The sequence below is a fragment of the Pelophylax lessonae genome, assembly GCF_965119305.1.
Source record: "Pelophylax lessonae genome assembly, chromosome: 10".
Taxonomy (NCBI): domain Eukaryota; kingdom Metazoa; phylum Chordata; class Amphibia; order Anura; family Ranidae; genus Pelophylax; species Pelophylax lessonae.
Genome location: NC_138777.1, coordinates 188,038,245 through 188,052,514, shown reverse-complemented (window position 1 = coordinate 188,052,514; position 14,270 = coordinate 188,038,245).

Genomic DNA, 14,270 nt, shown 5'->3' with positions numbered 1-14,270 from the left:
CCCTATTGAGCATCTGTGGGGCATCCTCAAACGGAAAGTGGAGGAGCGCAAGGTCTCTAACGTCCACCAGCTCCGTGATTTCGTCATTGAGGAGTGGAAGAGGACTCTAGTGGCAACCTGTGAAGCTCTGGTGAACTCCATGCCCAAGAGGGTTAAGACAGTACTGGGCCCAATTTGGAAAGCAAACCACACATGGGTAATCATGAAATGGATGGAATATTGTTCATTGTATATTGTATGTCATTTTTCGGATTTACACAATGGCAGGGTGTCTCTTGGGAATACACATATGCAACATTGATGAGATCATGAGATTGTACATCAAATCTCACCATGTGTTGCGTATAAAGCAGTATATAGAGCTCTGTATCCACGGCAAAATGGTGCTAACACTGGCCACTAGAGGTCCAGGGACTAAGGCAAAATGGCACCTTATGCTGCCGTGGAATCGGAGCTTTAGGAAAATGGCGCCCAATTGGGCTATAGATAAGTTGGCATGGCATGATGGCAGGTATATCCCCCTGAGGAAGCCACATGACCCTCGTGACCCTGTGGCGTAACGCGTAGGGGAGGGGCAAATCTGAGGCGCGCATTGTGAGCATACTGTGGAAATACTGTCTGATTGTCTTATACCCGCACTGTGAGGACTGAATGCTTTTTACAGTTTGGTGCACGCTAAGCACCAGGAAAATGTGAGTGTTTCTATATTTAGTGTTTAATAAACTGGTTGTTTTAAAAGATAAATCACTATGTCCAGCTTTCTCTCTTTATGATTTGGACGTATGGAGATGAGTGTAAGAGAAGGAGAATTCTAAACTCAAGATTGCCACCAAAGAAGTGAAACAGAATAAAACAGGTCCCGAGAGAGGGACAAAAGCGCATGTAGACCATTGGTTTGGTCCTATCCCCCAGGTGAAGGCACATTGGAGGAGGGGATTATCACTAATGTATGTGGATGATTGGAGCACCTAGTGGTGAACACTAATTAACCACTTTAAGACAGTAAGGATTTGCCCCCTTCCTGACCAGGCCCTATTTTGCGATTCGGCTTCCCCTAGCTTCAGTGCGCTGCCGACGTGCGCTGTAGACTTATGTCGGTTTGCCTGGGACAGCCACACTGTCACAGTAAAAAGGCGGCGGGTGGTCGGCAACCGGTTAAGGAAGCAGTCATTTGGATATGTGAACACAAGCCTGTTTTTTAAGAAAGATTGAGTATGTGCAATCAAATTAATTCCAAAAGACACTTTATGGACTGATGCATTGTTTGTTTTGTGTATGTTATATATGGTTATATATGGTTTGATATGATAGGCTGATTCTGAAAATTGCTATGCAAACAGATTTAAAGGTATACTAGCACATTAGCATTTGGGAGCGCGGCACCACTTTTTAATATATTTTGCACATTGATACACATTTAGAGAGTGTGTATAGGTGTGAGCGATCCGCTTTGTAAGTTTTTATTTTTGTAGTCTTATAGCACTCAATAGCACAACATAGCAGCGCACAATTGCACCCATTTTTAACGGGTTAAAGCCGTTTCTTGGTGCAGGAGCAAGATAAAGGAAACTAGAATGGTGAAATCTGCTCCAGGGGAGGAGAGGGAGGTTTGGGGTACATTTCGGAAACACCTGACCATGCACCTTAACCCTTTCATGAGCAGGCACATGTTTACTAATGTTATGTATGCATTTTGCTACCTAGAGCTCTTTTTAATATACTGTAATAGACAGATTTCACAGAAAGACAGTACAGAGTTAAAATGAATAGGGCACTGGTTGATCTTAGCACATTACGAGAGTAACAAACATTACATGGTGTCTACACACAGACAAGCTGTAACGTGATAATGATCTTGTTGTGAATAATATTAGCGACATGATACGGCATGTAAATGATTGCTTACACTAGACGTTTGACATTCATGTTAAGTCTTATTTGAGAACGTCATGTGTACTGTGTAAATTAGCAGAGGATTATTTCTATGTACAAAGTTGCAGGTTTATTTAAAAGGTAATCTGCCTTTCACTCCGGTAAAGGATTAAGCTGTAATTTAGAAAGGTGTGATTAAACGTAAGGCAAAAAAAATAAACTGAGTCTTTTTTTTACTTTGGTGATCATCTTGATGCATATAAACTTATCAACTGGCTTATGCCCGGTTCACACTGGTGAGACAAATGCTCTGAACTTTGAGAACACATGTTGTATGATGTGTATAAATCAATGATTCCCTATGAGAGCCGTCTTAAAGAAGAGTTCCACCCAAAAATGGAAGCTCCGCTTATCTGTCTACCCCCCCTTCGGTGCCACATTTGACACCTTTTGGCAGGGGAGGACTGGGCCAGGGGGCAGGGGGGAAATTAACCCCCCCCCCCCCGGGCCACCCTGATGCTCCGTAAAAACGCTGCACCACTTCTGCCACAGACATGCCTAAAGTATTCCTGGTGAAGAGAAATAAAAAGTCCCCACTGCTGACCTACTGGGTGCGGGATAAAGACAAGGACAGAGCAAAGGCCTCCCTCCCCAGCATGGATGGTGTATACTGTGTCTGAGCAGAGGCCAGTTCCATGTGCCACTGGAGACTTTTCTCCCCCGGGCCAGCCCCACCCAAGCTGTCCTAGCTCCCCCCAACCGCCCCCTGCTGGCCAGGTCGGGAACCCGGATTCAGCCGGTGAGTAGAGAGTACCTGGAGCAGGAGCTTCAGCCTGAAATTGGGGTCAGGAGGAGGATGGGAAGAGAGAAAGGGGGAGGGGGGCCAAGTAGCTGCACCATGGGCCTCTGCTTTGTACTTACCCCCTGGTCAGAAAGATGCCAGTCTGCCCCTGCCTTTCGGGGTGGGTAACTGTTTTTGACAGGTACCTGTTCCCACTTTCGTTGGACCTCGCGAGGTACGTCAGAAGTTTGGCCCCCTTCGTCCTTCCCTGCCACCGGGCCATTCAGAAAGGGCAGCTCGCTTCGCACATGTGAACTAAGGAATTGCCTATTGCGGTGGCAGCACCCATGAGCCGATGCAAACATTGGCTGGGGTGCCGTCATTGATGGATTCCAGGACAGGTAAGTGTCCTAATATTCAAAGTCAGTAACTGCAGTATGTGTAGCTGCTGACTTTTATTTTTTCCATGGGGGGGGGGCTGGAGCACCACTTTAACTGGTCTGGAAAAGATTCCCACGCTACTTTGGTCTGACTTTGGTCCAATTTCAGCCCATAGTATATCCTTTAAGTCGTATCCAAGTCAGATCAGCATCTTAAAGCTCTAGTAAACTCTGCTATCCCTATTGCATTTTTCATCTTGTTAATTAACCACTTCTGGACCAGAAGGATTTGCCCCCTTAATGACCAGGCAATTTTTTGCGATTCGGCACTGCGTTACTTTAACTGACAATTGCGCGGTCATGCGATGCTCTACCCAAAGAAAGAAATGTTTTTTTACCCCACAAATATAGCTTTCTTTTGGTGGTATTTGATCATCTGTGCGATTTTTATTTTTTGCGGTATAAACAAAAAAAGAGCGACAATTCTGAAAAAAAAAAAACAATATTTTTCACATTCTACTATATAACATTCCCAATAAAAAATGTAAAAAATCGATTTTTTTCATAATTTTGGGTCAATTTGTATTCTGCTACATATTTCTGGTAAAAAAAATCCCAATAAGGGTATTTTGATTGGTTTGCGCAAAAGTTATCGCGTCCACAAACTAGGGGAAAGATTTATGTCATTTTCATTTATTTATTTTTTTACTAGTAATGGCAGCGATCTGCGATTTTTAGCGGGACTGTGACACTGCGACAGATCGGACACCTAACTGACATTTTTGACACTTTTGGGGGGACCAGTGACATTACTACAGTAACCAGTGCTAAAAATATGCACTACTGTAATAATGAAACTGACAAGGAAGGGGTTAACCCAGGGGTGATCAAAGGGTTAAGTGTGAGCCTAGGGGATGTTTTCTAACTGTATGGAGGAGGGATTTGTGGAATCAGCACAAAGACCTGTAATCATATATAGGAGGATCACAGGAGCTCTGTGATCATTCCAGAAAGAACAACGGTTTACAACAGCAGACCGTTGTTCTCTCTCTACGGGAAGTGATCGCGGCTGCCGGCCCCGTGGATCAGCTTCCCTGCTGCTCCCGCGAACCGACATACCCATATGTCGTGGTATGTATTAAGGGAGCGCTGATAAATAAATCGATGGGACGCAGCAGATAAAGTATGGATATTTTTGAGTATCATAGCACCAGAAAAAAAAAAAAAATCATCGATTTATTTATCAGCGCTCCCTTAACCACTTTACCACCGGAGGATTTTGCTGTCTTACGTCCAGGCCACTTTTTGCGATTCGGCGCTGTGCGAATTTAACTGACAATTGCGCGGTCGTGCGCCGCTGTACCCAAACGAAATTTACGTCCTTTTTTTCCCACAAACAGAGCTTTCTTTTGGTGGTATTTGATCACCTATGCGATATTTACTTTTTGCGCTATAAACAAAAAAAGAGCGTTTATTTTGAAAAAATAACAATATTTTTAACATTTTTTATATGAAATTCCCCCCAAAAAAGATGTAAAAACCAATTTTTTGTGTGTGGGGGGAGGTGACTATGTGACAGAAGGACAGATCGGATGTCCAGCTATGCTGAACACTCCGATCTGTCACTCTCTGTCACTTGGGATCTCCACACTAGATCCCCGACGATCGGGGATGAGCGGCGGCGATCGCCGCTGCTCTTCCCCTGGCCCGACTCCCGCTGTGACCGAAAACAGCGGGAGCGAGCCTCCGGCGGCGCACAAGCGCCGCCCAGAAGGGGGAGTGTCTGACTACGTCGTCAGACGATAACGAGCCACTCTGCCGCAGTAATATTACTGTGGGCGGAGGTAAAGTGGTTAATACATACCATTGCATTTTTCTTACCCTCGGGACGCAGCAGATAAAGTATGGATATTTTTGAGTATCATAGCACCACAAAAAAAAAAAAAATACATATTTATGTTTATAAGTTTCACAGAATTAGCACACTACACATTTTAATAATTTATACCCATACGTCGATTTGCGCACCAGAGCCAGCCTGCCGCAGTATACCTGCGGCGGGCAATCAGCAAGTGGTTAAGAAAGGGCAGCGCGCTTCGTGCATGCGCAGTAGGGAATTGGCTGTGAAGCCGCAAGGCTTCACTGCTGGTTTTCCTTACAGGCTATGGTGGCAGCAGTAGCCGAGAAACATCGGCTGGGGTGCCAACATTGCTGGATTCCAGGACAGGTCCTAATATTAAAAGTCAGCGGCTACAGTATTTGTAGCTGTTGACTTTTAATTTTCCATGGGGGGGCTGGATCACCGCTTTAACTGGTCTGACTTGTGTCAGTCCGAATTTGGAAAAGGTTCCCGCACTACTTTTGTCCTATTTCAGCCCATAGAATATCATTGAAGTCGTATCCAAGTCAGATCAGCATCTTAACCTTCCTGGCAAGCTGATTATGTCAGAATTTCTGTGCTAAAAGCGGTACATTGTTTTGCATGGAAATATGTTTTATATTTTAGGCCTGTAATTCTTAGGAATAACTCACTCAAATCTGTCCAAACAAGAGTCTTGCAGACATCCCGGGTATGATAAAGTTTGAAACACAAAATCATAAATTATAATGTAATAATATTAAATTTCACCAAATTCTTCATTGTTGTCGAAGTGGAGATATTTCATTATGAGGGAGAATCTGTACTCGGGGGCGCTGCCTGATCCGTATCGCAGTCAATAGAGCACCAAGTCCGCACATTGCTGAGCTCAGTCGCAAAATCGTCACTGTTGTCACTTTTAGTACCCGATGACAAATTTTCCCGCAAATCGCTCAGTTCTTCAAATATTTCCGATGCACCGTCGCTGTTTTCCAGTTCGTCCAAAAGCGTTTTTGAGCTAAAAGAATGCTTTTTGAACGCCATGGACGTTATCAATTTTCCAGGCACAAAGTACCGCAAAAAGTACAGGCAGGGCACTGGAAAAAGAAAAAGTAACCTATGAATGATAAGTTACGAAAGTGCGCTAATATAAATTAAGGGAACAAAATGTTCATACATGTGACATCAAAAATTAAATGAATCAACAATTTAAATGAAAGTCCAGAAGAAAGCATTCCTAAAAAACTTAAAAGTCCTTCCAGGAAAAGCCAACTGATGAATGATGGGTGTTGAAAGGTGGGTGATAAAGGATAAGTGGGTTAACCTCTTCCCAGCAACCAATCCGTAAACGTGACTTGTGACAAAAATACAATTTTGTGATACACCCAGTGATGTGCGTGGACTCTTACCACATATGAGAGAGATGTGAACGTATAGTATGGTACCGAGGAATCCAATGGATCAGCCAGATGGAATGGGATCTCAATTTGGATGGATGGATCACCGACTTCCCGGTTTTGGGGGATCTAGAGGCTCCTCCAATGAAACGGAATGCCGCACTCCACCTCACTCAGCTCTCCCGCACTTTTCCACATGTTGATTCCTGTATAACATTCTCAAAAAAAAAAAAAAAAATTAAAAATCTAAATTTTTTAGCATTTTAGGCCAATTTGTTTTCTGCTATATATTTTTGGTAAAAAAAAATCGCAATAAGCGTATTTTGATTGGTTTGCGCAAAAGTTATTGCATCTACTAACTACTAACTATGTCATTTTTATTGTTTTTTTTTTTTTTTCACTAGTAATGGCGGCATTGCAGTGGACAGATCGGACCCCTAGCTGACATTTTTGACACTTTTGAGGGGACCAGTGACATTACTACAATAATCAGCGCTAAAAATATGCACTGTTACTGTAATAATGACACTGGCAGGGAAGGGGTTGACATTGTGGGTGATCAAGGGGTCAAATGTGAGCCTAGGGGAGTGATTCTATCTGTGGGGGGGGGCGTGGCTGTGAAATGATCATAGAGACCTGTGTTCCTATATAGAAGGATCACAGGGGCTCTGTGATCATTCCAGGTAGAAGAACGGTCAGCTGTGTTTACAACAGCTGCCTCGTCTCTCAGCGGGGAAATATCGCGGATGTCAGGCGGCAATCGTAGTCGCCTGACCCGTACATCGGCTTCCCCGCTGCTGAGTGGGGGTGGGAGCGTGCCGGCGGCGGCGCGTGCTCTCCCCCTAGCTGCCTGCGTGCGAACAACGTAGGTCTACGTCGGTTTGCGCAGGAGAGCCACCCCGCTGCAGTAAAAAGGCGGCGGGTGGTCGGCAACCAGTTAAAATATATTCTATTAGCACTTATTGATATACTGTATGTGCATAAAGTTATTTTTTCATTACGCATATTTGCTGTGCATTGTATTAATAGTACAGTACAGCAATTGTGTGATCTACTTATTTTATTTTTGGAAAGCAATATACTCTCCAGGAAGCTTTATTTGAATTTTTTTCAGTAAGTATGCTGATTGCATTGTCTGCCAGAATGATTACAATAAGCACCCGAGGGGGTGTTATGTGATTATGAATGCATGACAGATTCCCTTAAAAGGAACAATACATAGGTTTGTACTTGCTACAGGAGGTTATTCAGTTTTGTTAGACTTTTGCTGAGCAGTATCAGCACTGACTGTCAGTGGATCATTTACAACGCTACATATAGTACATTCCAATGGAGAAACCAAATGGTGAGTGTGGACAAACCAGATTCAACTCATCTTCATCAGGGGGTTTCTCCTGGTAAATATTCCCCTTGGAGTCTCGAGCAAACCGGTGGGCAACCAGACCTGTTATAATAAACCGAGAACTCATTAAAGTTTATACAGATTATACACATTGGTTACAGTCATTTCTTTCTCTATCATGTATATTAACCACTTTACCACCGGAGGATTTTGCTGTCTTCCGTCCAGGCCACTTTTTGCGATTCAGCGCTGTGCGACTTCAACTGACAATTGCGCGGTCGTGCGACGCCGTACCCAAACGAAATTTACGTCCTTTTTTTCCCACAAACAGAGCTTTCTTTTGGTGGTATTTGATCACCTGTGCGATTTTTACTTTTTGCGCTATAAACAAAAAAAGAGCGTTTATTTTGAAAAAATAACAATATTTTTAACATTTTTTTATATGAACTTCCCCGCAAAAAAGATGTAAAAACCAATTTTTTAAAAAAATTTTGGCCAATTTGTTTTATGCTACATATGTTTGGTAAAAAAAATCGCAATAAGCGTATTTTGATTGGTTTGCGCAAAAGTTATTGCGTTTACTAACAAAGGGAAAGATTTCTGTCATTTTTGGTGTTTTTTTTTTAACGCGTAATGGCGGCGATCTGCGATTTTTTTTGCGGGACTGCGACATTGCGGCGGACAGATCGGACCCTTGACTGACATTTTTGACACTTTTGGGGGTACCAGTGACATTACTGCAGTAATCAGTGCTATAAATATGCACTGTTACTGTAAAAATGACACTGGCAGGGAAGGGGTTAATTTTATTGGAGAGGGAGGGGTTAATGTATGCCTGGTGCTTACTGACGTGTAGGGGTGGAGGTGACTATGTGATTCATGGACAGATCGGATGTCCAGCTATGCTGAACAGTCCGATCTGTCACTCCCTGTCACTATGGAGATCCGCCCGCTGTGTTTACACACAGCGGGCGGATCTCCAGACTCGATCCCCGACGATCGGGTAAGAGCAGCGGCGATCGCCGCTGCTCCTCCCCTGGCCCGACTCCCGCTGTGAATGAAAACAGCGGGAGCGAGCCTCCGGCGGCGCGCAAGCGCCGCCCAGAAGGGGGAGTGTCCAGTCACGTTAATACTACGTGGCTGGACGATAACGAACCACTCTGCCGCAGTAGTATTACTGTGAGCGGTTGCAGAGTGGTTAAAAAAGAATAGCGCAACCATGCAAAAGAAATGACTATTAAATATGGAGACAATCCATAAATAAAAATGGGGGTTTAGTCCCACCATATGCCCATATCGTGCTCAAGCCCACCACTGCGTCAAAGTACCCCATTATCAGTGGGTCCTACACTATCCATAGAAAAGGGGTGAATCCAGCCTCTCCAACCCTTGGAGACAACACTCCTTGCTGGGATGGATGTGCTAATGCACTACAAAGGACTCCTCCTGTATCTACTTGATGGTGGACTCTGATAGAGTACAGGTGTGTGTGGGGGGTGGGGTGCTCAACCTCAGAAGTCTGGTCAGACTGAATACATAATAAACAAGCAAAAAATTGGGGGAGCAAACCCTGAACATGTATATCTAAAGCCGGTGCAGCTATGGACCAAGCAACATGTATATTAAAAAGTAGATACAGGAGGAGTCCTTTGTAGTGCATTAGCACATCCATCCCAGCAAGGAGTGTTGTCTCCAAGGGTTGGAGAGGCTGGATTCACCCCTTTTCTATGGATAGTGTAGGACCCACTGATAATGGGGTACTTTGACGCAGTGGTGGGCTTGAGCACGATATGGCCATATGGTGGGACTAAACCCCCATTTTTATTTATGGATTGTCTCCATATTTAATAGTCATTTCTTTTGCATGGTTGCGCTATTCTTTTTTAACTGCTTGCCGACCGCCGCAAGTAGATTTACTGCGGCGGTCAGCCCCTATCAGGCAGAGTGACGTTAATTAACGTCACTAGCCTGGGAGGGTCTGGGGAGCGAGCGCGCGCCCGCGGAGGCGCGCTCCCGCTCCCGCGCGGTCACGCACCCCCCCGCGCGTGTGACCAGCGGACCCGATGTCCGCCGGCCACTCGGCGATCGTCGGGGGAAGAGGGAGAATGTCAGGCAGCTTGTGTAAACAAGCTGCCTGTCATTCTCCTCGCTGTAAAGACACTGATTACACGGATCTAGTATGTAGATCCGTTGATCAGTGTCCTTACACCTAGAGCCACAGCCAATCACAGTTAGAATCACGCCCCTAGGGACACACACAGCCCCTCCCTCCCAAATAAAGTTAACCCCTTCACTGCCAGTGTATTTTTACAGTAACAGTGCATATGTATAGCACTGATTACTGTAGAAATGTCACTGGTAACCCCAAAAGTGTCACAAATGTCAGTCAAGGGTCCGATCTGTCCGCCGCAATGTCGCAGTACCGCAAAAAAAATCACAGATCGCCGCCATTACGCGTTAAAAAAAAAAACAACAAAAATGACAAAAATCTTTCCCTTTGTTAGTAAACGCGATAACTTTTGCGCAAACCAATCAAAATACGCTTTTTGCGATTTTTTTTACCAAACATAGGTAGGATAAAACAAATTGGCCAAAAATGTTAAAAAATTTTGATTTTTACATTTTTTTTTTGGGGAATTTCATATAAAAAAATATGAAAAATATTGCTATTTTTGCAAAATTGTCGCTCTTTTTTTGTTTATAGCGCGTGATCAAAAAATCGCACAGGTGATCAAATACCACCAAAAGAAAGCTCTGTTTGTGGGAAAAAAAGGACGTCAAATTCGTTTAGGTACAGCGTCGCGCGACCGCGCAATTGTCCGTTAAAGTCGCACAGTGCCGAATCGCAAAATACCCCCTGGTCTTTTAGCAGGAAAATCCTCCGGGGCTTAAGTGGTTAATATACATGTTGCTTGGTCCATAGCTGCACCGGCTTTAGATATACATGTTCAGGGTTTGCTCCCCCAATTTTTTGCTTCTTTCTCTATCATGTTCAAAAAGACTAAAAATGTTTTTAAAATGTATTTAGTCATGAATGTTCCAAATTCAAAGCAAAAATATGTGCAAAAACCAGGGTGTAGATACAGTGGTCGCAGGGATCGCAATTGCCACCCAGCACCATGCTTTGGGGGGCCAGTGAGGCCCCGTGTACACCTGAATAGAAGGGACAGCGGGGGCGACATGTTGAAGTGAACTGAAAAGCTGCAGAGGAGGAAATTGGAGGGGAGCGGTTGCTCTACATGCCATCCCGTTGCCCCTCCTATGTCCCCCCTGCTGTGATCGGGCTCCTGTGTACTCCCCCAACCCCGCCTCGTCCCCCGCTGGGCTGCCTGGTTCCCCCCCTTCCCTCTCCCGCTGGCTGCTGAGGGGGACCTGTTAGGATAGAGCATGGGGAAGGGGCCAATAAATGTGTCATTTACCGATTCCTTCCTTGTCTTGTTGAATAGAGTCAGTGATCACTGACTCTGCTCATTCATAACTGAGGCATAGTAAACTGTATTTACTATGCTTTAGTTAACGAAAGAACGTGAAGCTCTATATAGAGCTATTCCTGTCAATTCATTCTGTGCAGCTTAGGCTACACAGGATATTCCTTTCTAAATGGAATATTCCAACCCCGCCTCGTCCCCCGCTGCACTGCCAGGTTCCCCCCTCCCCTCTCCCGCTGCCTGATGGAGCGTGGGGAAGGGGCCAATAAATGTGTCCTTTACCGATTCCTTCCTTGTCTTATTGAATATAGTCAGTGATCATTGACTATAGCTTAAGCTGCAGAGAATGAGATTGAGGGCTGTGTCCCTAATCTCCTTTCTCTTTCTCAAAGGTTAAACATTAGAGGTCTGTTTAGGCCCCTGATATTTCACCAAAGCCCCCCCATCGAGGCTCCTAAAACATTTTTTAAAAAAATGATGAAATAATAAAATAAATAAAAAATAATGGAAAAAATATAAAAAAAAAAGAATAACAAAAATAAAAAAAACGACTGACACCAGTGACGGAACTACCAGGGTCACAAAGGTCACATTTGCGACCAGGCCTTGGCGTTCCATCACCATGAGGGGGCCTCGGTCAAGGACCAGGACAGGGGCTCTGAAGGTTGTAGGTATGCCCCTGAAAAAAACGTTATTGGGGCATTAGCCAATGATGGGTACCCCAATGGTACTGGTTCTTTCTTGAAAAATGTGACTCCAATGGTGTTGTCACTGCAGATGTTTTGGTGGTGAAACTTATAGTCAGGGCTGGAGCACAGAGATTACAGTGGTCTCTGCAACTTCTCCCATCAGAAAACACTCTTCCAAAAATACAGTACAGTGAGTGTTGTCACCCTAGGATAGGAAGTGTGCTACCGGCAGAATCACCAATAGGAAGTGTGCTACTGGCAGAATCACCAATAGGAAGTGTGCTACTGGCAGAATCACCAGGTTAAATTGAAGAAAAAAAAACTTAAAAGAAAACTAGTGCAGCCACCACATCTAAGGATTGGTAAGCTGCAATATATTCCAATTATCATCCTAGGATAAGAAAAGTGCTACTGGCAGGATCACCAGGCTAAATTTAAGAAAAAAAAAAAAAAGCCTAAAAGAAAACGAATGCAGCCACCACATCTAAGGATTGGAAAGCTGCAATATATTAAAATATATTTTAATATATACATTTTTTTTTTTCAAATGACAATTTTTATCGATCATTTTTTCTGTTTGTTCAGAACAAAGAATAAAGCAGATATAATTGAATAACATATGGACAATGTGCAATACAAATATATGGTGCACATGGGCGTAAAATAGACAATTAGAACAGTCAACACAATGGCAGCCATCATGTATGAACATGCATAGTCTCAACAGAACTCATGGAAATATATGAAGGAAAGAGGTGAACCAAGGAAAGAAGGAAAAGGTTAAAAAGAAAGGGAGATAAAGAAAAGAGGGGGAAAAAGAAAAGAAGGGGGTAAGGATCCATTTTGCAACTCACCAATATTAAGAAAGAGAAGCGGGAGGGGGGGGGGGGGGAGTTCAGGGTGGGTCCTCCCAGGGGTGCCATAGTTCCCAGCTGTGAACGTCCAACTTGTCCCCTATGCGAGCTGTTAATTTCTCCATTAATTCTCCGTCCTTAATCCTGGTATAAAGGGCCTCAGGAGAAGGAGGGAGGTGTTTTATCCAGAGTGCAGCCGTAAGAATATGATGTAGCAACTTCTTGTGGGGTTTAGGGAGTGGAAACGGGAGTCAGTCACAGGAGGAAAAATTTCAGTGACCATGGGATAGATAGCCCAAATAGGCAACCCAGCAACTGCTGTACTGAAAGCCAAAAAGGGACTATCAACGGGCAGGTCCAATATATGTGGAGGAGAGTACCCTTATCTTTGAGGCAGCGCCAGTGATCAGAGCTGGTGGGATAGGTAGCATGGTGTACATCCAGCGTCAGATACCAAAAGTAGAACATTTTATAGGTATTTTTCTTATATAGAGTACATAGGGAACTGATTGTCTGCCATGTCTGGAGGGGAATCTCCTAACCCAGCACCCTCTCCCATCAGAGCATATACGAGTATTTGCCTCGATCTTGGATGAGATAGGAGTTCAGTATTTGATATATACTGGAGACTAGGCCCCTCCTTTTTCAATAAAATTGATACAATTTATTACCTGCCTACAAAATCCCACCTTTCTTTTTGGCCTGAGGAACCAAACCCCCCTTCTTAAAGGCCCCTCCTTGCAGTGCCCTCCAATATCAGGCATTCAAAGAATGAAAGAGGTGACAATTGTAGGGTTGGGGTTATGGTTTGAGAATAATGGCGAATCTGCAGATATCCATAGACCACTTGGCGAGGTAGGTCGAATTTACTCTGAAGTTCATTAAATGATAATAATTTACGAGACCTAGGTTCTACCAAGTGTCCAAAATGGAATAGATTTCTCGATGCCCAAGGGTGGGACATCAAGAAAGTAAGGCTATCTCGCATCTCGGGATTATTGAGGAAGGAGGTCAAGAGTGAGGCTTCAGACCCAAGGCGGCACTGGCGGGACATTGCACATCATACTGATGTACCTAAAAAGTACCTGGGATGGGATGTACCTGAAAAGTCCCACATCCATCTAAAGTGCAGGATCACCTCAAAGGGATGCAAATAAAACTCAATGGTGCAGTATGTCCATTGCATGAAGCCCTATAAATAAGTCACATATGACAAAATGCATCAGGGCCGTTTGTTCCTGCCTGTAATCACTCCACATGTTCAATCCTGGCTACCTGCAGTTGCTTGTAAGTGGATTTGACCATTTTTTAAATACTATTTTTGAAGTAGTTTTACACTATGTGCGTATATTTTGGCTTGCTTTTGAATACCGGTTTATTACTTGGAGATCAAGCCATCATAATCCAGGAATATAAGGACACAACCTGATGGATAACTCCTTGTGATCGGCATCTACTTTCTTATGAGGATCATCTGGCTTGTTTGACCCATTTACTGTAAGGTACCTTGGTCCATATTTTCTGGTGAGCGCATATACCTCTATTATTGGTGTTGGGTTCTATCTCACCGATGATTATTGTAATCAGAACACTTTGGCTTCTCATCTAGTTTTCCTGCCTTATTCACATAGTCTAGGGACTCACTTATTGTTTCTCCCTTATATTTTGA